This window comes from Camelus ferus, chromosome 1 (genome assembly GCF_009834535.1).
Source record: "Camelus ferus isolate YT-003-E chromosome 1, BCGSAC_Cfer_1.0, whole genome shotgun sequence".
NCBI classification, from domain to species: Eukaryota; Metazoa; Chordata; class Mammalia; order Artiodactyla; family Camelidae; genus Camelus; species Camelus ferus.
In genome coordinates this window covers 24396388-24421232 of record NC_045696.1, presented here as the reverse complement: position 1 = coordinate 24421232, position 24845 = coordinate 24396388, and the positions used below count along the sequence as shown (strand labels likewise).

General features: G+C 33.7%; 1 long non-coding RNA gene across 1 annotated transcript; it reads left to right on the top strand.

The window, feature by feature from the left end:
* Nucleotides 1-14001: 14001 nt before the first annotated feature.
* LOC116662894 lies at nt 14002-24617 on the top strand. The gene is made up of 3 exons (XR_004318981.1): nt 14002-14141; nt 22637-22639; nt 24607-24617. It is a non-coding gene; the product is annotated as an uncharacterized LOC116662894 (long non-coding RNA).
* The last annotated feature ends 228 nt before the right edge of the window (nt 24618-24845 follow it).

The window sequence follows — 24845 nt, the reverse complement described above, 5'->3', positions numbered from 1 at the left end:
GGTACAGTCATGAACAAGACACAGCATTAAGTGGACATGCACCCAAGAACAGAGCTCCTTAAAAAACATTAAGCAAAAATTAATAGAATTGAAAGGAGAAACAGAAAACTCTGCAATTATAGTTAGAGATTTCAAAATTCCTCGCTGTTCGTTTACAGACTAACCAGACAGAAGGTTAGTAACAATACAGAAAATTTGAACAACAAACACTCTAGCCAACAACACTGACACTGGGAAACTCACCACAGGTCAAATGAGACATAACAGACTGTTTTAAAACATATTGTATTCAGTTGTAATAGCTAACATTTATTATTATGGAAAGTATATTAAATTTACCGCTTTAACCATTGTTGAGTGTACAATTCAGTAGCATTAAGTACATTCACGTTATTTAAATTTTAAAATACTAAAATAAACCAAAAGGCATTCCCTGACTATAAAGGATTTAAATAAGAGGAGTAACAAAAAGTTATCCAGAAAATTCCACAGCATGAGGAGATTAAACAAAACACCCCTAAATAAGCCACAGGTCAAAGGATAGGTCACAAGGAATTTAGAAAATATTTTGAACTAAAAATATGAAAGCACAACTTATCAAAACCTTAGCTGCAGCTGAAGCAGTGCTTCAAGGGGAATCTATAGTTTTACATGCTTATGCAAGAAAAGAAGAGAGATCTAATATCTATGGTCAGAGTGTCTGCCTTAAGAAGCTAGTAGAGAAAGTTATACCCAAACAAGGTGAAAAAAGAAAAAAATAAAGCTGAGTCAAAAATCAGTTAACACAGAAAACAGACCTACAATAGAGAAAAATCAATGAAAGCAAATAAAAAATCTTTGAAAAGACCTAGACTCCTAAGTAACTATCTATCTTCATCCTATGTTATTTAGAAAAGGGGAACGATAGAAGAAAATCAGACAGGATGAGTCAAATATACTACTTGTTGCTGCCATATATGTCTTTCTGAGCAATAACAGTATAATCCCCTTCTTGAAAATCTCTGGTGCTTCCCCACTTCCTAGAAATCAAAGCCTGAACTACCATGTCTAACTCAAGTCTCTTCATACTCTCACCTGAGCCCATTTTCTTCCCTGTGCCTTATGCAGCATTAAAGTGAAAATGCACATTGTTTCTCATAAACATCGCATGCTTTTCCATCTCTGACATTTTGCCCGTGGGTCCGATCTTCTGGAATGTCTTTTCCTCCATTATACTTCATAACATAAGTCCTTCCTTCCTTCCAGGTCCAATTCAAACTTCACTTCCCCCATTAATCTGACATCCCACCTCCTGAAACCAGCAGTCTCTACCCTCAGAATTCTTAGTACCCTTTGTATATTTCCTGCTCTAAAATCCAAGAATCTGCCTTTTCCTTGTTAATATCTTCCTAGTCCTCATGGGTATAATAATCAATAAAGGAATGAATGAATAAAGACCCCATAGTTCTTCTAAATAGTTCCTTTTCTGAGGACGTTCTGTCAAACCTTTAAAACAGATTAACATGTACTACAATTCTCTTTTCAAACTTAAGCTGCTCACCACCATCTAGTCTATTGGTCATCCATTATACAGAGGTAGAAAACATGTACATTTATGGGTATTTCTTACAGTTGAGAGTTCTATTCCTCATTACTTTCAAATACGTGAAACAGTGGATGCCATCAGTCCTTTCATTACAGGGAATGCAAGGGGACAGCCTGTCCAATGGCTGGCAGCCATGACATCACGATTCATCACAGTACATGACCTTTTCACAGTTTATGTATGTACTAATCATCTTGGTTGTAAAAACAAACAACTCTAAAATCTAAACAGTTTGCAATGATACACATGCATTTCTCACTTACAGGTCTGAGAGTTACTACAACTCTGCTCAGCTCTGCTCCATGTATCTTATTCTGGGATCCAGGTTGAGGAAGAGCTATTTCTGCTATTGTGCAAATAAAGCCACATGGTCAAGCTTAACTATGACATGGGAGGTATTTTCTGCCTAGTAGAAGGCACTGGCAGTCACCTGGCTAAGGGGGTGGGGAGGGAGCACATAGCTGGGAACAATAATAGAATCCACCTTATGTGGTTAACTAAGCTGAAAGAGTAGCCCCCCTCGTCAGAGCCAGGCTATGCTCTCTCCTGCCACTCTTCTCAAGCCAACTACAGCCTGAGGCAGTAGGAAAAGCAGTCATCACTCCTTTGATATATTTGCATAAGCACTAAGTTCAACTCCAAAATGCAGGCTAAATATATATGGAAAGAGATAATAAGGCAGTTTCTGGAAAGAGAACTTGGGGTTGTGGCTTGCCTGCCATTCATCAGATGCCCAGAATCAGTTACACAAGCAAGCACTGGAGTTTGAATGACCTTCCCCCCCATAAAAAAAAAAAATATTCTGGTTGAGTCAGAAGTAAAGCCTGAATACTCTTTCATTTATTTGTTCAGAGTGAAAAAATACATTCAATTTAAATGTAACAGAATTCCTCCAAACAGCCAATAATGATCACTGATAAGCCACTGATTGATGTGTTAAACTTATTATTTTCATCAAGTCTTCAAATCTTACTATAACTGGTCACAGAGATAACCCAACAGTGACCTTCTTTAAACAGGCTATTGGAAACAATCCCAGTTTTAGCTGGTTCCTCTTTTGTGAACAAAAGAGAACTAAGGAGTCCTAAATTGTGAAAGAACTGTTTTAAATCCAGCCTTGGATGCAGCTGAATAGCTGTGTAAGCATGGACTCTAGAGGTGAAATGACATAAAAAGAATTCTACTACCTTATGTAAATATCCTCAATGAGGCCTCCTTCCAACGTGCTTTATAGAGCGATTCAGAACCTTGAAGGACTGGCCGAACAGGCTAAATGCTCTGAGGAGAAAACCATTTGAAAATACAAGCAAATGTCTGCTTTCTGCCTTTTGTACCAAGTCATCAGTAAGGAAAGAACTTTATTGAATTTATTGGCTAGTCTCCAGGAATCACCATTCAAAGCAGGGGATATAGGCCCAATGCTTTAGAAATAAGGCAGGGTAGCAACTCTCTCTTTGTCAGCAAGTAAGGAGAACCACTTCCTTCAGTGGTAGCCAGTCTCCAGAATGGCTCCCAATGATTCCCACCTCCTGCTACTCATACTCCGGTAATGTCTCCCCCCACTTTGTACCAGAGTTGGTGTGTATGACCAATAGGATACAGCAGAAGTGATAGCATGTCATCTGCAAGATGAGGTTATAAAACCCTGTGGCTTCTGCCTTGGGCCCTCTCTCTTTTGGAACACTCAGTCTAGGGAAAGTCAGCTTCTATATTGTGAGCTGCCCAATGAAAAGGCCAACATGATAGGGAACTGAGACAGCCAACAGCCAGAGAGGAAATGATGCTCTCAGTGCAACAGGCTGTGAGGAACTGAGGCCTGCCAACAACATGTGAACGAGATCAGAAGCAGACTTTACCCTAGTCAAGCCTTCAGATGAGACCACAGCCCTGGCCAATAGCTTGCCTGCAGCTGCATGAGAGACCTTAAGCCAGAACCACCCAGCTAAGCCACTCTCACATTCTGACTCCCAAAATCTGTGAAATAATAAATGTTTGTCATTTTTAAGGTGCTAAGTTTTGGAGTCATTGTTATATATCAGTAGATATTTAATACACCCTCACTGTTGAAGGATGTCTATTGGATCTTATTCTTTGAAGGACAAAGGGAAAAAGTGAACCTTGTATTTTGTTTCTTACTTATTTCTAATTTTTCTTTATCATTAAATTACTAGCAATATTTTATAATATATACCTTCTAATTTCTAAAAGCATTAGAAATCTTAAATTATATAGATATATATAAATATCTGGGTCAATATCTATCAATATAAAATTTCCCTTTGTACAGTGGGAGGTTAAAATTCTATTTCTAGTGAAATATAATTCACTTTGCTGCAATGAGAAATATAATATGAAATGATAAGAGTAGGTTCACATCACTTCTGTTAGACTAACACAACAGATACCAAACTTTTCCAATTTTTTAATAATTGTAACAGAGAAATCCAGTGTAATATATCAGCACCATATGTTACTTACCAGCATTATTTCACACTAATCACACTGATAACTTTTTAAAGCAAACAGTTCTCATTAAATATATTTCATTGCAAGAGATTCATAGAAAAGACAACAAAACTGTTGGAAAGTAAAATGGAAAAGAAATAGCAAAATACATTTTTAGTTGTTTTTAAGACATCCTAAAATTTCATTTATAGCAAAATCCAACCTAGATGTTACCAAAATTTGAGACTTAAGCTTTATGTGTACAGTACAAGCTAGTCTGAATATATTTTTCCTCTAGCTATTCTGTGCTAATTAGCCAGTTACCAGATTTTATCAAATTGGTTAGTCATAAAATAAAAGTCAACATATACACTCTAATACACCAGGTTTGTGCACCTGACACACTTGAGCATAGGTTTTATCATTATAAACTGGAGGAAGCTGAATCTTTTAAAATTAAAACTTAATTGTCCATGGTTCTACTGTTTATATGTAGCAGAAAATTTACACCCAAATTGTCTTGCTCTAGAAGCCCTAGTTTTACCACTGTACTGCTTCTCCATTCATCATTATCATTCTTTCATTTAAACTCCTACAGCATTAGATACAGTCTTTGACAGATAATACAGAACCAATGCTGCTGCTGATAGCTTCACATAGTAAGTCCTTAATATATTCTTAATACTTCATATGGTTTAGAAGTATTTCTTCAGTTAATCCTTACAATGATAATGATAAAATCTATAAAGCATGATAATAATGACCATTTTACAGGAGGAGAAAATGAGGCACAGCCATATTTTACTGTTTAATGTAGAAAGAAAAGAAAAAAATCCTGTAATTGAGCCCCAACTTGGTCATAAAATCCTATCCTATCTATGAATAACTAAAACAACATAATTTCCTTATTTATAAAGTAAGGTGGTTAAATAATAAATTTTAAAAATTTTATTAGTCCATACAAATATGTCTTATCTAATTGTAAGTATCTTTAAATCTAGAGCTATATTTAATGATCTGTTTTCTCATTACCTACAAAAGTAGAAGCAGCTCAACAAATACTACAGAATGCCTATGAGCTCTAACTGAAAGGGAAGTAAAAATGCCAGCCTCCCTATTAGAAGCTTGCATCAATCAAAGCACTCTTTTCTGATGTTCTTGAACACATGGATGTTTCCTATGATATCTTGACTCTTATGAACAATATTTCTTTCAACATAGTACTACATCTTCTTACTGATTTATTGCTATATATAATACTAAAGTCAAAGAAATTTATGTGATTTTCTATTAAATGTCTGCATGGTATTTAAATGGGATTTTGGCTCGTAGGTACTTAATATTTTCATGATTATTTATCTACTTTTGTGTCAAAATCTGCTTTTTTTAAGCTGCCAAAGACAAATTCTGGCTTCCAGAATAACCTATGACTTGACAATTTATTAAATGATTAAGTGCTTTCCTAAACACCAAATATGCAATGTCATAAAATAAACTCCCAGTGTCACTCTGCATATAATCTCATCATAACAGTTAAGGTTAATTAGGAAGAAGCCCATCCTTCTAAATTCAAATAAGTTTAACATAATAAAGAATGGACCAATTACTAGGTATCAGACTAGAACATGAATCTATATAATAGATTTGAATATTTGGCAATGATGTTAAAAAGTCATGGTCACCAAATATGACAAAAAACAATTATTTTTTTACATGTAAATTATATATAACTGAAGAGGTAAAAAATCATTTTTGTATGATCGTTCAGATACTTATTGATCTAAATGTTTCAAAGCCAAGTTGAAAGCATATTTCTCTGTCTGTCCGCTCTTAAGATATGTACTTCTGAGTAATATCCAGGATTAGAGATGGAAGATTAAAATGTATATCTTTATAGAAGGTCCTCAACAAATGACTAATCTTAAAAATATGATGACAAATACTTAACAATTTTAGTAACAAAAATAATAGCTTTAAATATCTGTTAAAAGGTTAATGAGAGATTATTATTTAATATTTTAATGATATAAAAGCTTAATATTTCCTGTTTAAAAAATGCTTCTAAATATCTGTAAAGTAAACAATATTTTAGTGTATACTACATGTCAAATTTTTGGCTAAGCATTTTAATGCATTATTTCATTTTATGTGTGCAGTAACCATATAAAGTGCTATTATAATTATCCCTGTCTAACACATTTGACACCTTTGAGGACCTGATTTTGACTAGTTCTCCAAAATTGTTTATATGCCTTAGCCATGCCTATAAGACCTTTTCCTTCATCAAACCTCATAATGTAAATCCTTTCTTCCTTCAAGGTCCAAGTGATATTTTTATCACTTCCTTCATGAATCTTACTTCCCATCACCTCCTGAAATCAGAAGTCTGTATACTTGCCTCAGAATTGCCACCACCTTTTGTACATTTCCTGCTCTAAAATCCAGGAATATTCCTCTTCTTGTTAATAGTTTCCTAGTCTTCATGGGAATCATGATTGATGGATGAATGAATGAGTGAAGATCCCATGGTTCTTCTAAATAGGCACTTTACTGAGAACTTTCTAATGTCAAATCCTTACAATAGATTAACATATACCACACTACTCTTTTCTAATTTAAACTAGATATTCATTAGAATTAAGAAAAAACACACATGCACACATACTAGAAATTTCCCAATAAAGCTTAAAAGCAACCCTCAAAATAATCAGTCACATACTCTAGAAAAGTAACTGTCTAACTTAACAAAATTCAACATTCTATTAACAAAAACTATAAAATCCAGACATTCAACAATGTAAGCTCAATAATGTCCATAATTCAATAAAAAATACTACTAGATATGTAAGAAGATGAAAACAAAAATCAGTAAATAAGCACAGATCCCAAAATGAAAAAAAAAAAATGGCATTTCCAGAGACTGTAAAGCAGTGTTTCAAAATGTATTGAAGGATTTAAAGCAAAACATATACGTAAAATAAGGAAACAAATAGAGAATCTCAACAAAGAAGTGAAAATTATTCTATAGGAAAGTTTGGCAGATTAGACACTGGTAGAGAAAATATCAGTAAACTTAAAATCAAGGCATTAGAAACTATCTAAACAGAAGCAGTGGAATTGTTAGAGTTAACAGACACGGTTAAAAAAGAAACCTATGCTTAATATCTTAGAAGATCTAGTGTAAAAGGTGGAAAACATTAACAAATAAATGGAAATTTCAGCAGAAAAATGGAAAATATAAGAAAGAGTTGAAAGAAATGTTAGAAATAAAAATCAGTGGTAGTAATCATGAAGAATCACTTTGAGAGACTCATCTGTAGATTTGACATAGTCAAGAAAAGAATCAGTGAGTCTAAAGATAAGTTAATAGAAATTACCCAAACTAAAACAAAAAGATTTTAAAAAAAAGAGTGGAAAAAGAAAAATAAAACAGATAGAGCTTCAAAAAGTAGTGGGAAAATATCAAATAATCAAACAGAAGCATAACTGGAATCCCAGACGGGGAACACAAAGAATAGGGAGCAGGGTTAAAAAAAACCCAAACTTAGGCACATCAGGTTCAAACGGCTGAACATTAAAGACAAAAAGAAACATAGAAGACAGACCGAGGCAGGACAAAGAGACAACTTGCATACAAAGAAACAAAAGTAAAAAATTAGAGTAGAATTTTGACAGAAACTATGCAAACCAGACTACAGAGTGACAGAAAGAAAACAACTGTGAAGACAGAAAAATAAGTTCATTGAAAATAACTTTCTAAAATAAGGATAAATCTTTTTTTAGATGAAGCAAAACTGAGAGAATTTATTAGTAACAGGCCAGAAGTATAAGAAATGTTAAAGGAAGTTCTTCAGCAAGAAGGAGTATGACATAAGACAAAAACTAAGATCCACAGGAAAAAAAAAAAGATTGTTTGATATTGTTAAAATAAAGGTAAATATAAAAGATTCTTAATCATACAGAAAAGGATAACTGATTGTCTAAAGCAGGAGTTGTCAAACTTTTTCTTTAAAGGATCAAATAGAAAGTATTTTTGGCTTTCTGGGCCAAAAGGTCTCTTGTTACAATCACTGAATTATGCCCTTGCAGCATGAAAGCAGCCATAAACTATGTATAAATGAATGAATATGACCGGTCTGGGCCCAAGGGTTGTATTTTTCCAAGACCTAAAAATATATATGGCAACAATAGCCAAAAATTAAGAGGGATGAATTGTAAGTACACTGTTGTAAGTTTCTGACATTATACATGCAGTGGTGTAGTATTACTTAAAGATAAACTGTGATTAATCAAAGATGTATATTTTAAACCCTAGGGTAACACTAAAAATAATTTAGTAAGAGGTATAAATAAAAAGCTAATAGTGGAGTTAAAATGGAATCAAAATAAATAATTCAAAAGCAGGCAGAAAAAGAAAAGTGGAAGGAAAAACAAGTGGATACATAGAAAACAACTAGCAAGTTGGGCAGATCTTAATCAAACCACATACGTATAGTTACACTCAGGGTAAAGGATCTAAGCATATCAATTAAAATATGGAGATGGTCAAGATGAATAATAAAGCAAGATCCAAATATATGCCATCTACAAGAAACACACTTTAGATATGAAGACATACAGAGGTTTAAAAAAAAGGAGAAAAACTTACTTTTCAAACACAGATCAAACACAAATCAAAAGAAACCTGGAGTGGCTGTATTAATAACGAAGTAGACAACAGAACTAGGGTGAAGGGGGAAACTGCATAATAATGAAGATTTAGATTCACCAAGAAGATATAAAAATCCTAAATATACGTGTACTCAGCAATAGAGCCTCAAAATAGATGAAGTAAAAACTGATAGAACTGAAAGGAAAAATACACAAATCTACAACTATCAATGGAGTTTTCACCACAACTCTTTCAGTAATTGATAGAACAAGCAGACAGAAAATCACAAAGAATCAAGAAGGCCTCAGTTAACAATATCGACTGATTTAACCCAACAACAGCAGATTAAACATTGTCTTAGAGTGTATGGAACATTTAGCAAGATAGACCAAATTCTTTGCCATAAAAAAACCTCAAGCAACTGACAATAACTGATGCCATCTAAAACGTCTTCTCCCATCATAACAGAATTAAACTGGACATTGAGCACAGAAAGATATCTTTAAAACCCCCAAATATTTGGAGATTAAACAACATACTTCTGATCTGATGGGTCAATGAGCAAGTTGAAAGGAAAATTAGAACATTATTTTGAACTGAATGAAAATAAAAACAGAATTGATCAAAATGTATGGTAAGATGCTAAAATCAATGCTTGGGGGAAATGTGCAAAATGCTTATATTAGAAAAAAAGGAATGTTTTTAAATCAGCTAGGAACAATAACCCTTAACACCTGTTCTCTCTTCCTGTTCATCAGAGTGAACTATCTTAAGGAAAATACGTAAATCTAACAGATAGGTTTTACAACCACATGCATGTGCATTTTGATGCCAGACATTATAATCAATTAAGATGAATTCCTAGAACATCTGGTCACCAGCCAGGCATCCCATTTTGGAAATACCACTTTAAGCATTAAATGTAACTGCTTTCAATAACATTTTACCTCCTTCTTTGAAAGCAAAAATGTCTGTTTCAAAACTATAGTTTTGTAATTTGAATAAAAGTTTATTGTTTCCTATTTATTATTCTTTCAGATCAAGATAAAAAAGGTGAAACACGTAATAAGAAGAATATAATTAATATGTATATTATAAATTGATAAAGATACAATTATAATTAATGTGTCTTCAACTTAGTGTGACCCACAATTCCTGTTGCCTGAGACTAAAAGGATTCTGTAGGCATGGGACTTTCAATGCTAAAACTGGGAAAGTCCTGAGGAAAGCAAGACAAACTTGGCACCCTACTTCAACTATGCTCAAGACATGTTTATTTTCAAGACATCTAAAAGAATAATTGAACTAGACGTATGTCTCGTAAACCACAGCGATGTATTTTAACAATTAAAAAAATAAAACTATCGCATCCCTAACAACAAAGTAATTCAATGTTTGTCTTAAAACGTATGTTAAATTGAATTTGGTTTTTAAATTTTTTTGCTTACTGTATGAGATCTATGTGTTTGTTGATAAATCCACAGGTTATGCTTCATGGCCTCAATCCTGGGCCCACTGATCATTCCTAGACTGTCTCTGTGCATTTGCCATCTTTTCAGTTTCTTTCTCTCTTTTTTTTTTTTTCAGAGCTACTACCACTTTTTGTATTTCTTAGCATTACTGGCCAAGATTCCTGGCCAAAATATACCTGGAATAATCAGTTCTGCTTGCCTCAGCTTCTCAGATGTGTTACAAAGTTAAACCGAGGTTAGGCCACTACTGACCAGCCTTTTTCCTTTTCTCCTTTTTAGATGGAGTAGCCAGTGCAGTTGTTCTCAACTGAGGGATGAGTGCTTGCGGGTAGTGTGTAAGACTGCGTGGGGGTGGGCTTTGGGGAATATACCACAGCCAGCAACTGGGCTTCTACAAATGACACAAACTCCCACTCCTGAAGACTCTAATTCCTGGAGAACTGCATTTGAAAGTCACAAAGAATAATTTAAAAAGGTCTCGTAATTGATTCTGCTGTATCGATCCCTAACTTCCCAAGCTCTACCAACCTACACACAAACACATGTGCATGGGCAGACACCCCCTCCCCACTGGAATCCTGATATACACCAATTATCTATTTCATTTCTGCTAGTAGGTTAGGAGGTTCTCCAAGCTTTTTTCTTTCCCATTCTGCCTCCTTCACACCCACTGCCTACAAACACACATATACACACTCAGTTAGCATGCAGGCATTTCTCTTTGGCCAGCAAAACAATAGTGAAGTAGCTGGCAATTCAAGTGAGAGTGGGTTGATCTTAGAACTCTACCATCCAAGTGGTCCCTGTGCAGTCTAACATAGCTCTGAAGAGAAATTATGCCATGTTAATCCTACTATTGACTTAGAATAATCCCAAGAGGTAATTACTGTTGTCAGCATAACTTTATAGAAGGGAAAAGTGAGTTACAGACACAGAGAGTAGAAAGGTGGTTACCAGGAGCTGAGGAGAGGGGATAGTGGGAAGTTATAATTTAGTAGGTACAGAGCTTCAGTTTGGGTGATGAAATAATTCTGCAGCTGGATAGTGGTGATGGTTGCACAAAAATGTGAATGTATTAACGCTGCTGAACTGTATACTTAAAACGGTTAAAATGCTAACAAATAATAATGATAGTATTGAATGCAAACAATTATTTCAAATCTTAGTTTGGCTATCATGTTTTTCAAAGTAAAACTATATACACTCTTTAAAAAAATCGTCTAATTTAAAAACATTCTACAATCAGTTCTATCCATCACAAACATTTATTCTTAGGTAATCTGAAAAATTATATTACTACAGGATTGACCCCCTAGTCAGACTACCTGGATTGAATTCTTACTTCACCACTTTCTAGCTGTGAGGTTGGACAAGCCTCCTAACTTCTCAGTATCTCACTTTACCCTTCTATAAAGTGATCCTGATAACAGTAATTACTTCTTAGGATTATTGTGAGTTAATGTATGGGTTAATATATATTATACACTTTGAGAAGTTTCTGCACATAGTAAATATTCACTAAATGTTGGCCAATACTTTTTGTAACGGTGTTACAAAAAAACGTTAATTTTTTCACTATGTAAAACATTTTTATGCTGATAAAGGATGGATATTTTTTAAATAAAATATAAGAAAAAATTTTGATAACCAATGAAGAGAATATACTAAAGAATTTGCAAAAAAAAATAAATAAAACTCTTCCAGCTGTGTACATTTAAAGTTTTATAAATGATTTATTTTGCCATTGTATAATGATTCTACAACTCAGTAATAATGTTTATGTATGTATGTCCTCTAAGCAGTAGACCATGTGCAATAACAAACAGCCTTTGACACTTTTCATTTGCAGACTATTAATGGGCAACAACTTTAAACGCTATTTATTTATGTTTAAAATTTAATGAAGATGTGAATAATTTAAAATTTTTGCTATATATACAAAAAAGGAATATTAGACTTGAAACATTATTTGCCATTCATTTCCTAGAAGTTTATTGAATGGAATTTATCACAAAATATTTATCAAAACATGAATGAACTTTAATAATGAATATTAGGAGTGGCCATTACCTATCAAAATCATCACTTATCACAAAGAAGAAAATACTATATTATAATTCCTATTTTTCTTTTCATTAATCTTATTCAGGGCTCCAGCCTTCCAATGAACTGACACTAACTAATTGTTCACTGTCTATACCAGAATTTTCTCCAACTGTTGACAAACCAATCACGAGCATGCACAGCAGGGAATGGGACCATTTCTTCTACTAATCTTTCAGACAATTTCTCCTACATATCTTGGCAGGAAGCCTGTAACAGTTTGAACAGTGTTGTGCACAATAGGTGTAGTGCAGCCAAAACTCGTTAAGTGCCTTTGTCTCATGCAACTTGTGAAATACCGTGTTGCACCCCTGAAGAGCAATGCCTCCAAATGATATGTGAACATTAAGATCACCAGAAACCATTAATTTACTAGTCAACTTTCATCTCTCAGAAGCATTTAGACAATGTCCTAGGGAATGATCTACCTATCACCAAATACAAATGCAATTTTAGTAATTGTTTTCCAGGTACTTCAGACACATGTTAAGAAAGTGTTCTAGAATATACTTACTAATTAATTTGTTACAGAAATAGACTTTTAATTTAAATGTAACTCATTCTATACATTTTTTTCCAGGTGGGATCAGGGTCTTCATAGCATTCCAGATTTCTTAAAAGACTACTTTCTCTTAGAGAATTAAGAAAAGCCTCCTTCAATTTTTTGTTTCACCTTATTTTTTTTTAATTGAAGTATAATTGAGTTACAGTATTACATTAGTTTCAGGTGTACAACATAGTGTATTGGTATTTTTATACATTATGAAATGATCACCACCATACGACTAGTTACAATCTGTCATTATACAAAGTTACTATCATGTTATTGTCTATATTCCCTCTACATCCCCAAGACTTATTTTATAACTTGAAGTTTTTACTTCCTAATCCCCTTCCCCTATTTCACCCACCCCTCTGGCAACCACCAGTATGTTCTCTGTATCTAGGAGTCTGTTTCTGCTTTATTATGTTTGTTCATTTGTTTTGTTTTTTTAGAATCCAAATATAAGTGAAATCATACAGTGATCTGCCTTTCCCTGTCTGACATCTGACTTATTTCACTTAGCCTAATACCCTCTGGGTCCATCCATGTTTGTGACAAATGGCAAAATTCAATCTTAATTACAGCTGAATAGCATTCCATTGTGCATGTGTATACATACATATATATGTATATACACACCACATCTCCTTCATTCATCTATTGATGGACACTTCAGTGTCCATATTAGCTAATATAAATAATGCTGCAATGAACAGAGGTGTGCATATCTTTTCAAATTAGTGTTTTCATTTTCTTTGGATAAATACCCAAAAGTGGAATTGCTGAATCAGATTGTATGGTAGTTCTATTTGTGATGTTTTTGAGGAACGTTCACATTTTTTCCATAGTAGCTGCAAAATTTACATTCCACCAACAGTACATGAGGGTTCTTTTTTCTCCACATCCTCATCAACACATTATTATCTTTTTGATAGTAGCCATTCTGAAAGATATGATGTAATATCTCACTGTGGTTTTGATTTGCATTTCCATGATGATTAGTGATACTGAGCATTTTTTCATGTGCCTCTTGGCCATCTGTATGTCTTCCTTAGACAAAATGTCTACTCATGTCCTCTGCCCATTTTTTAATCAGATTGTTCTTTGATATTGAGTTGTATGAGTTCTTAATAGATTTTTGATATTAATTCCTTATGAAACATATCATTTGCAAACATCTTCTCCCGTTTAGTAGGTTGCCTTTTTGTTGATCTCTTGATAGTTTCCTTCACTGTGTGAGAGCCCTTTAGTTTAATGTAGTCTCAATTGTTTAGTATTGGTGTTGTTGCCTTTGCCTGAGAAGACAGATCCAAAAAATATATATGTTTTGCTAAGACCAATGTCAAAGAGTGGACTGCCTATGTTTTTCCTGGGAATTTTATGGTTTCAGACCTTACATTTAAGTATTTAATCTATTTTGAGTTTATCTTTGTACACGGTATGAGAAAGTAGTCCAGTTTTATTATTTTGCACCTAGCTGTCCAGTTTTCCCAACACCATTTACTGAAAAGACTGTCTTTTTTCCATTGACTCTCCTTGCCTTTTTTGTCATAGATCAATAGACCACATGTGTGTGGCTTTATTTCTGGGCTCCCTGTTGTCTGTTTTTGTGCAAGTAGCATGCTGTTTTGATTACTATAACTTTGTAGTGTGGTTTGAAACCAGGGAGTGTGAAACCTCCAGTTTTGTCCTTCTTTCTGAAAATCATTTGGAATGTTTGGGTTCTTTTGTGGTTTCATTCAAATTTTAGGATTATTCTAGTTCTGTAGAGAATGTCATGGGTGTTTTGATAGAGATTGCACTGAATCTGTATATTGCTTTTGCGAGTATGGACACTTTAACAATATTAATTCTTCCAATCCATGAGTATAGTATATCTCCATTTATTTGTGCCATCTTCAGTTTCTTTCATCAATATGTAATAGTTTTCAGAATATAAGTCTTTAACCTCCTTAGTTAAATTTATTCCTAGGTATTTTATTCTTTTGATTCAATTATAAATGATATTCCCCTCATTTCTTTTTTTTTATAGTTTGTTATTAGTGTATAGAAACATAACAGATTTCTGTATATGAATTTCATATCCTTCAACTTTACTGAATTTATTTATTAGTTCTAATAGTTTTTTTGGTGGACTCTTTAGGGTTTTCTATATATAGTATCATGTCATCTGTAAACAGTGACAGTTTTACATCTTCCTTTCAAGTTTGGGTGCTTCCCCCTCCCCCTTTTTCTTGTTTTATTGCCATGGCTAGGACTTCCAAAAGTATGTTGAATAAGAGTAGCAAGAGTGGGCATCCTTGTCTTGCTCCTGATCTTAGGGGGAAAGCTTTTAGCTTTTTACCATTGAGTATGATGTTAAAAGTTTAAAAGACAAAAGTAGTGAATCAACTACAACTACAATAAGTAGTTAAGAAATGCAAAAAATGAAAAGATGTAAAACATGACATCAAAACATAAAATATAGTAGGGGAGTAAGAGTAAGAATGTAGTTTGTTAGGATGCATACAAACTTAAGCAACTATTGGTTTAAAATAAACTGCTCTCTATATAGGAGAACATAATGCAATAGATGCTCAAAAAAATAAAGGAAAAGGAACCCAAACATAACACTAAAAATCATCAACCCACAGGGGAAGAGACCAAGAGAAGAGATAGGAACTCAGAATAACCACAAAAACAATCAGAAAACAATTAACAAAAGGCAATAAGTACATACCTATCAATAATCACTTAAAATGTAAATGGATGAAATGCTCCAAACAAAAGACATAGGGTGGCTGAATGGATGAAAAAACAAGACCCATATATGTGCTTCCTATAAGAAAGTCACTTCAGATCTAAAGACACACACAGATTGAAAGTGAAGAATAGAAAAAAATGTTCCATGCAAATGGACATGAAAAGAAAGCTGGGGTAGCATTACTCGTATCAGACAAAATATACTTTAAAACAAAGCCTTTAAAAAGAAAAAAAAAAAGAAGATCATTACATAATTTTAAAGGAGTCAATCTAAGAGGAAAATATAATATTCATAAATATTCATAAATATTTATGCACCCAATTTAGGAGTACCTAAATACATAAAGCAAATATTATCAGACATAAAGGGAGAAATGGATAATAATACAATAATAGTAGAGGACTTTAATACCCCGCTTATATCAATAGATCACCCAGACAGAAAATTAATAAGGAAACACTGGTCTTAAATAACTCATTGTATCAGAATAACCTAATACAGATAGTTAGATAGATAGATAGATAGATAGATAGTTATCTCTATACATAGAGAAGGAACATTCAATCCAAAAACTGCAGAACCCATTTTTTTTTCAAGTGCACATGAAACATTCTCTAGAACAGATTACATTAGGCCCCAAAACAAGAATCAATAAATTTAAGAAGATTGACATACCAAGGATCTTTTCCAAACACAACAGTATGAAATTAGAAATCAAATACAAGAAGAAAAATGGAAAAAACACAAACATGTGGAGGCAAAATAACATGCTACTAAACAACTAATGAGTCACTGAAGAAAACAAAGAGAAAGTCAAAAATACCTTGAGATGAGTGAAAATGGAAACAAAACTTTCCAAAATCCATAGGATGCAGCAAAAATGTTCCAAGAGGGAAGTTCATAGTGATACAGGCTTACCTCAAGAAATAAGAAAAATCTCAAATAAACAATATTTTACACTTAAAGGAACTAGAAAAAGAAGAACAAGCAAACCCAAAGTTAGTAGAAGAAAGGAAATAATGTCAGATTGTAAGTAAATGTAATAGAGTTCTACCTTCTATTAATTTATGTCTGTTGCCAGGTCCACATTTCACTTTGCTTCTTGTGCTATCATTTCACATGTATCTTTCCATGTTAAAGTCTACTCCTAGAATGTCTTTATTATCTCAAAAAGCCTACTATCAGTTATTTCCATCTCTTTCCAACTTCTCTTGAAAATGCACCCTATCAATGAATTATCTCTGACTAGCAAGAAAGCAAAGTGAACTCTAACCCCGCCTTTAACCTCCTGTAACCCCCCTTTGTTAAACATTCTCAGTTAATACTTGATACCACAAAATACAGTTATCACTTTCCTGTTCCACATGTAAATATATTCATTATTTAAACTTAACAGTGTAAAATCATGCTTACTGCTTTTTTTTCTTAGATTATAAGCCTAAAGCTATCAGGTTCTTTGTCTGACTTGGCACAGAATCTAAATAATCACCATATAGCAAGAGGCATTTAACAAGCAATGTGCAAATCATTCATTATCTACAAAATTTAATAAACATAATAGCCAACCTGGTTAAATGAAATACTAAAGAATTAATTTCCACAACATAAGTAATTTCCTTAACTTAATATTCTAACCTCCTTATTGTCTATCTTTACCTGAGACACATCCCTGATTGATAAGTGAGCAATCCTTTATCTTTCAATGACACAGTCAAATAAACTACATGATAACCTGAACAACAAGGCAAAAATTGATCTTTAAAGCTGGCCCCAAACCCCCAAATCAACAAAAAATAGATCAGTTTAGTCATTAATGGTGGACAAGGCCATCACAGCCAGGTCAAAAATTCAACTGCATTTGATCTAATGATCAAGAGGCCACTTTTTCCTCTTACCAATTGCTAAATTCTATTCATTCAGCAACTCAATTTTTAAAAATATTTTAAGGCAATGACAATGATAATATAGCATCTACTGATTTGGAAAATAAGTCCAATTTAGAAAGTAGCTATAACACAAACACTTTTGCATTGGCTTTGTTTTTGATAGTGGTCTAAGACATAAAAGCATATTTTACAAGTGTAAAGTCCTCATATTTTCAGCAACACCACAAAAGAAAATAATGCCTCCTTATTTGCTGATAGACAATATTAAAAGAGAAGGCAAATAAAATGATTTGTACAAGCAACTGAGTCCATCAGAATGATAGGTCATTCACTACAATGGTTATTTTTGGAGAGCTGAACATGGCAATATTATAAGGTCAGTCTTATTCAGATTTTGTGACTGATGATTCAGAAAAAGTCAGGCCAGAAACAAATGTAGGCTTGGAACAACTTCTCAAAAGTTAGGTGCTCTGAGAATTTTGTAGCAATTGTAACTTTTTATTATTTAAAAAATGTTTTCAAAGCCCTCATAAAGAAGGTTGGAAAAAGTATGAAACCTCAGATGAATGTTTGCCCTTCAAAAATCAAAAATTAGACAAAACAATCAAATAAAAACCTGGCGAAAAGACACTATAGCACAAAACTAAAACATGATGACTAAGGGTTGATTCTGAAGCCAGACTGCCTGGGGTCAAAGCCCTAGCTGAGTAATTAGGAAGAGTTTCTTAACCTGACTTGCCTCCTTTCTCTCAAGAGACAAACAGGGTACCTACCTCAAAGGCTTCTGTGTTAATATAGGTACAGCACTTAAAACAGTGCTGGGCACATAGGAAATACTATATGTGATGATGATGATGATGATAATGATGATGCCAACGGCAACCTATAAGCTTTCATGTCATAGTGCATTTTCTAAAATTCATCACCAGATTCGTTCGTGAGTGTTTCTTTCGTAGAGATTCTTTGTGCTTATGCCAAAAGAGATAGGTAGCTGCTTGTTTTCTGATATTCCTTATAAGGTGAGACCTATTCCAATAAAGCATTCTTTTTAGAAGACCAGTTGACATTCCTCAACATGGGAGTCCTCCAGGGAAAATAATGGTCTTTGACCTAAAATTGGAGAAAAAAAAAAGAAATTCAAAATATTAAAAGTGCTATGAAGATAAGTCTGGAAAAAGTTGCAAAAGATAAAAACTACTTTTAATGTAGTAATTATTGTCTGAAATGAGTGCCAATTAAAGATCACAGGAACCTACAAAAGACTATGAGTATTCGATTATATATTACTAATTTGGTTAAATAGGGATGGCAGTATTTGTATGCATACTGTACAAAGAGAATAGATTGTAAATATATTTCCATATCTATATTACCCATTTTACTGTTGCATGTCTGATGAACAAGGGAGTTCCACTCTATTACTAGCCTGCAGGACTGGCATTTGCTTTACAAAGGAATTGTCAATACAGGAAAGGGGAGCTCTCAGAAGTTATCCACCCTACTAGTCAGCTCATTTACCACTGGCACGTGGATTAAAAAATTACCCAACATGAAATCAGAAGTTGGTATTAGATAGTTTTAAACACTCTAGGCATGAGATATAAAATGGTCAATTAGCAGTGTCCTGGAAACAAATGTGTTTTGAACAAGAAAACATTTCAAAATCATTTTTACTGTGTCCTAATGTTTCAAGCACTTTGCCCAAATACTCCTACCATGTAAATACTCCCCCTCTGGGATGGACTGTTCAAGGATATTTCAAAATATCATTTTGAGAAACACATTTCTGTTTTTCCCTAATATTACAAGCTTTGCTTTCCAAGATCTTTGACAACAGGTGCTAATAAAGTAGTTATTATTACAACTGGCTACCATTTATGTATATTTAACACTAAGTATTAGAGAACATAGTGATGAGATATAGAATGTACTGTCATCATTATTAATTTTCCATTCTTTTCTGGAGGGTCTATTACCATTAGGAAATATTAGTTGCAAAAATCACACTACTCTCTAGCACCACGTGTGCTGTAGCTTTCTAGAAATACCAAATGCTACAAGCCTCCTGGGGATGAGAACAGTTTTGCAAACATGGATGAGTGTTTTATTTTGTGCCTTTTCACTCAACAGTCCTCAACAGAACCACTTCTGCACTGATTATTTCTGATGCTATTCTATTTTGACATGGTTTCTCTGACCAAAATTAATGTTGAAAAAAATCACAAAGACAAGGAAAATGTTATCTGCTCCCATAACACATTATTTAATAGCATTTTTTTCCCCAAGGGACAGGCCAATTATTTTTCCTTCTGGAATATTTTTCTTATGAAAAATTATTTTAGATATGTAGAGACATTGTTTCACAAATAATGGGATTTCTGTGAAGATTATCTGTTAAGTTATCTATATGATGACCACTATTTCAGATTTTGCAGGTATTTTGGAATCCTACTTTGAAGAGAAATTCAAAAGAAGAGAACATTATGGCCAGGAATACTCTAGAAAAATGGAAACTGAAGCAATTATCTCCTACAGACAGCCTCAAAAAGAAATCACCTTCACTCAGTTCTCCAGATAACTTATGTAAAAATGATATTTGGGGTTTGATTCAACTAGAAAACCTTCACCTTTCCTTCAGCTATTTGATTATATATACTTGACCTTAGATATCACAGAAGAAATACAGACCTTAGGTAAATGAAACTGAATTAACACATGACCATCTAATGTTTCCAATTCTAATGATTTCTTGGGCAACTAGATTTTACTTCATGTTACTTCACTGTTGATAAGAAAAATAATTATTAGTGACATATTAATAAAATACCTTTAAAATCATGTATCTGACAGTTTAAAGTAAAGTTTATGCTATGTAAGTTCAAATTTTACTGCCTTTTTAATAATTTGTAAATCATGTTGACACTTTTAAGAAAAATGTCCATATTATCTAAGTCCAAATTTTATTGCTTTATTATTTCTATTATGTATTTTGGAAATGGAAATCTTTTGACCTTAAATAACCATGTAATAAAATAAAGTAGTAAAAGAAATTGAAAAGCCATGCATCTGACTCTTTATTTCAAACCATTAAGATGAAAGTCAGAAAAAAATGATGACTTACATTCATAACCAATAGAAAAAGGAAAAAAAACCCTCTTTATACTGAAAGTGTATAGCTAGATCAGTATGAATAAAAATGAGTAAGTTCTGGTTGGTCAAGATAATGGGTAGTTATTGTTATACTGATATTTTAAATAGCTTAACCCAGGTGGCACTACCTTTCTTTGTTTTATGTGAGAAATTACTTGGCTATTTACTAAACTTATTTATCAAAAGAATAATTATTATTCTGGGAACACTAAAAAAAATGTATATAGAAAAAAAGGAAAAGATAATGTCCTCCACCTTTGAAATCTTACAACATTTTAATGCTAAAAATGATCTGCTTTTTCTATGTCAGTGATAACAAATACACAGGCATATTTCAGAGCTATTGTGGGTTTGGGTCCAGCCCACTGCAATAAAGTGAATACTGCAATAAAGTTGAGTCACACAAATTTTGTGGTTTCCTAATGCATATAAAATAAGTCACGTTTACACTATACTGTAGCCTATTAAGTGTGCAATAGCATTTTATATCTTTAAAAAGTGCATACTTAATTAAAAAACACTTAATTGATTAAAAAATGCTAGCCATCATTTGAGTCTGTACAGAATCTTAATCTTTTTGCTGGTGGAGGGTCTTACCTTGGTGCTGATGGCTGCTGACTGACAAGGGTGATGGTTGCTGAAGGTTGGGGTGCTGTGGCAATTTTTTAAAATAGGATAAGAGTAAAGTTTGCCACATTGATTCACAAATGATTTCTCTGTAGCATGTAATGCCATTTGATAGCATTTTACCCACAGTAGAACTTCTTTCAAAATTGGAGTCAATCCTCCCAAACTCTGAAACTGCTTTATCAACTAAGTTCATGTAATGTTCTAAATCCATTGTAATTTCAACAGTCTTCACAGCCTCTTCACTAGCAGTAGACTCCATCTCAAGAAGCCACCTTTTTTTTTGCTCATGCATAAGAAGGAACTCCCATCTGTTAAAGTTTCAGCATGAGATGGCAGCAATTCAGTCACATCTTCAGGTACCATTTCTAATTCCAGTTCTATTTCGACCACATCTGCAGTTGCTTCCTCCACTGAAGTCTTGAACTCCTCAAAGTCACCGATGGGAATTGGAATCAGCTTCTTCCAAACCCCTGTTAATGTTGATATTTTGACCTCTTCCCATGAATCACAAATGTACTTAGTGGCATCTAGAATGGTAAATTCTTTTCAGAAGGTTTTCAATTTACTTTGCAAGATTCTCAGAAGAATCACTATCTAGGGCAATTATAACCTTATGAAATGTGTTTCTTGAAAAATAAGACTTGAAAGTCAAAATTGTTCCTTGATCCGTGGTTTCAGAATGGAGATTATATTAATAGGCATGAAAACAAGATTAATCTTGTTGTACATTTCCATCAGAGCCCTCAGGTGATCAAGTGCATTGTCAATGAGAAGTCATATTTTGAAGGGAATCTTTCATTTTGAGCAGTAGGTTTCAACAGTGGGCTGAAAATATTCAGTAAACCATGTTGTAAACAAGTGTGTTGTCATCTTAGGCTCTGTTATTTCATTAACAGAGCAAGGCAGAGTAGATTTAGCATAATTCCTAAGGGCCCTCAAACTTTCAGAGTAATAAATGAACATTGGCTTCAATTTAAAGTCACCAGCTGCTTTAGCCCCTAACAAGAGAATTATCCTGTCTTGAAACTTGAAAGCCAAGCATTGACTTCTCTCTAGCTATGAAAGTCCTAGATGGCATCACCTTCCAACAGAAAGCTGTTTCGTCTACATTGAAAGTCTTGTTTAGTGTAACCACCTTTATTCATATCTTAGCTAGATCTTCTGGATAACCTGTTGCAGTTTCTACATCAGCATTTGCTGCTTCACTTTGCACTTTTATGTTAAGCATATGGCTTCTTTCCTTAAACTCATGAACCAGCTTCTGCTAGCCTCAGAATTTCTTCTGCAGTATCCTCATGTCTCTCAGCCTTCATAAAATTGAAGAGAGTTAGGACTTTGCTCTGGATTATGCTTTAGCTTAAGGGAATATTATGGCTGGCTCAGTCTTCTGTCAAGACCACTAAAACTTTCTCTTTATCAGCAATAAGGCTGTTTTGCTTTCTTATCATTTGTGTGTTCACTTGAGTAGCATTTTAATTTCAAGAACTTTTTCTTTGAACTCACACTGGGCTAACTGTTTGGCACAAGAGGCCTAGCTTTCAGCATATCTCAGCTTTCAACATGCCTTCCTCGCTAAGCTTAATCATTTCTAGTTTTGGATTTGAAGCTAGAGTGAGAGATTGCAAAGTTTCCTTTCACTTGAACACTTAGAGGCCATGATAGGGTTATTAACTGGCCTAATTTCAATGTTGTTGTGTCTCAGGGAATAGAGAAGCCAGAGGAGGAGAAAGACAGGGAACAGCCGACCAGTAAAGCAGTCAGAACACACGTAACAGTTATCGATTAAGTTCATCATCAAAAATAGGAGTGATTGGTGGCTTCCCTAAACAATTATAATAATAACATTGAGAATCACTGAAAATAGATCACCATCATACATACAATAACAATGAAAAAGTTTGAAATATTGTGAGAATAACCAAAATGTGACACAGAGACAGAAGTGAGCAAATGCTGTTGCAAAAATGGTGCTCATAGACTTTCTTGACACAAGAGTTGCCATAAACTTTCAATCAGTTAAAAAAAAATACAATTATTTGTGATGTGCAATAAAGTGAAGCACAAAAATGCAGATCTGTACTAAAAAATCCTACTTGACAGAAACCCAACAAGAAGCTGATGTAACATGCCAGAAATGTCTCAAAAATATTGTGGAAATAAAGCAAAAATAGAAAATGCAATTGTCCAAGGGGAAAGTGGAGGGCAGGAACAAATTAGGAGCTTGGGATTAGCAGATACAAATCACTATATACAAATAGATAAGCAACAAGGTCCAACTAAATGGCACAGAGAATTAGATCCAATAGCTTATAATAACCTATAATGGAAAAGAATGTAAAACAGAATATACATTATATATATATCAACTAATATATATACACGTTATATATATATCAACTAATTTATATATATATATATTAACTATATATATATATATATAAATAACTGAATCACTATGCTGTACACCAGAAACTAACACAACATTGTAAATCAACTATACTTCAATTTAAAAATGTCTGCTAACCATTACTTACTAAAATTGATAAGGACAAAAATGATGCCCCTTCATACAAAAATACAGTTGACCCTTGAACAACATGGGCTTGAACTGCATAGATCCACTTATATGTGGATTTTTTTCCCAATACATACTACAGTATTATATAATCCAAGGTTAGATGAATCCACAGATGCAGAACAACAGGTACGGAGGTCAGTGCTCCTAGCCCTCACATTGTTCAAGGATCAACTGCTTTCAGTTAAGGAGTTTAAAAGTATAGTACCTCTATTCTTAATATTATTTATTACATATTAAATCAAATGATACATAATACTAATCCTGAGAAGCAGCTTCTTAAAATATAAAAAATACCTTGTCTAAATCTATTTTTACTCTGAGCTCTTGTTCCTCCAACTCAGCTCCCTATACAAGTCCAATCTTTATTCAGGCTAATGTAGACATAGCAAACTTTTCAGTGTTTAAATATGAAATGGTGCTGTGAAACTTACCCTGTTACCTAAGATTTTCCTACTAGAAAACCTGGCTTCAAGCAGGCCCCTAAGACAAGCCCTGTCAGAGAAAGTTCTCCAGGCCGACCTTCTTCTAAAACTATCTCACTGGAGTAAACAAGCCACCAAAGAGAGGCCACGTCCCTACACTAGTGCTTCGCCTCCGTGTTGGACTAGAGGGTATTCTGTCCACTCACAGCTGCAGCCAGGTCTCCCCTGCATTGGCTTCCATTATTACATCTATTGTATGCTATTCTTTTCAAGCTTATGTTTATAGGAGAAAATCTGAAGTCCTCAGCCACTGAGCAAACCAAACTCCTAAGCTCAATATGTTTTTATCATCCACGTATTTACGGTCAAAGACTGACCTTCAATTAAAAAGTAGAAGAACCAAATGAGGCAAAGCATCAAAAAGTATATTACAACTCAATTTAGACTTTTGTCTAGAAGGCCAAGGAGACTGTCACTTAAGAGAGAACTTTGGCCTCTCAACAAGTCAAAGTTTATTTTCTCTGACTAGTTCCTTAACTGAAATTAAAAGATAATCTGTGTCATTTCTTGAACAAATCTAAGCTACTAGTAAATTAAGTCAATCCAGCATAAGTGGTAAAACAAGTATTAATGTAA